This window comes from Elephantulus edwardii, unplaced genomic scaffold (genome assembly GCF_000299155.1).
Source record: "Elephantulus edwardii isolate Elephantulus edwardi_28Jun2011 unplaced genomic scaffold, EleEdw1.0 scaffold00239, whole genome shotgun sequence".
NCBI lineage: Eukaryota > Metazoa > Chordata > Mammalia > Macroscelidea > Macroscelididae > Elephantulus > Elephantulus edwardii.
In genome coordinates this window covers 251,686-253,311 of record NW_006399989.1, presented here as the reverse complement: position 1 = coordinate 253,311, position 1,626 = coordinate 251,686, and positions in this window count along the sequence as shown.

Here is a 1,626-nt window from a genome sequence, read left to right as displayed (position 1 = left end):
CTTGCCTCCAAGGAGTAGCCTGGTTTAACCCTCTCTAGGATGAATTTGTTTGTTTTCTTGGCAGTCCATGGTACATTCAATACTCTTCTCCAGCACCATAGCTCAAAGGCGTCAATTCTCCTTCTATCCTCCCTAGTCACTGTCCAACTTTCTGATGCATAACAAGTGATTGCAAAAACCATGGCCTGTATCAGGCGGACCGTAGTCTCCAGAGAGACACTGTTGCTCTTGAGTACTTTAGAGAGGTCCCTAACAGCAGACTTTCCCATCACATTATGTTTTTTTATTTCCTGGCTGCTGGTGCCAAGAGTATTGAAAGTGGAGCCAAGCAAACTGAAGCTGTGAACAATCTCAACATTAAGAAAACAAAAACCTTTACCACTGGTCCAATAGGAAGTATCATAATAAATGGAGAAATTATCAATTTTATCTTGCTCAGATCCACAATTAGCACCCTTGGCATGAGCAGTCAAGCAAAAGATACCTACAACCCGGAGAGGATAAAATAGATGAATGGGACCTTCTAAGAATCAAATCCCTATGCACATCAAAAGACTTCTCCAACAGGGTAAAAAGGAAAGTCACAGATTGGAAAAGAATATTTGGTAATGACATGTCTGATGTTGTTGTGTTGTTGTTGTTAACTGCCGTCGAGTTGCAGGCGACTCATAGCGACCCTATGAAGGAGAGTCCTCGATGCTTGGGTGCCTTTCATCCTCTTTCTAGGTTTATAAGGTTTCCGGAAGCAAGCTATTATGGAAGTGGATGCCTCTCCTCCTCCAAGCTTGTTTTAATTGGGGAGCTCCACCCCACTCTCTGTCCGCATTGGATAGCCAACCATTAATGCATTTGACACATCAATGTCACAGTGTTCAGCCTCACAGCAACCACAAGTGACCGCAGTACTGCCACTTGTATACTCGAGGACCAAAAGATAAAGGTAAACAACTCAATTGCAAAATGGGCACAGGATATGAAGACACTTCACCAAAGAAGATATTCAGATGGTGAACACACACATGAAGAAATGTTCAAAATCCCTAGCTCGAAGAGAGATGCAGATCAAAACAACTATGAGATATCATCTCACTCCAGTAACAATACCAAAGTTCAACAGAGCAGCAAACAAATGCTGGCGAGGTTGTGGAGAAACTGGAATCCTTATTCACTGTTAGTGGGAGTGTAAAACTGTGCAATTACTATGGAAGGCAGTATGGCGCTCTCTCAAAAAGTTGCAAATAGAGATACCATTTGACCCAGTAATTCCATTACTGGGAATATGCCCTGAAGAAACCAGAGCTGCCACCCAATCAGATATATGCACACACATGTTTATTGCTGTGTTTTTCACAAAAGCAAAGGGGTGGAAATAATCCAAGTGCCCATCAACAAACGGTTGGATAGAGAAACTGTGGTATATTCACACAATGGAATACTATGCTGCATTGAAAAACAAGGAACTCATGAAATATTATACAAAATGGGTGACCCTAGAGGACATTATACTGAGTGAAGTATCTCAGTCACAAAAGGACAAATACGGCATAGTGCCACTGTTGTAAAATGGGACTGACATCGGGGTTGGGGGAAACTAAGAAAAGAGGGGATAAATAATGTACACTGCAT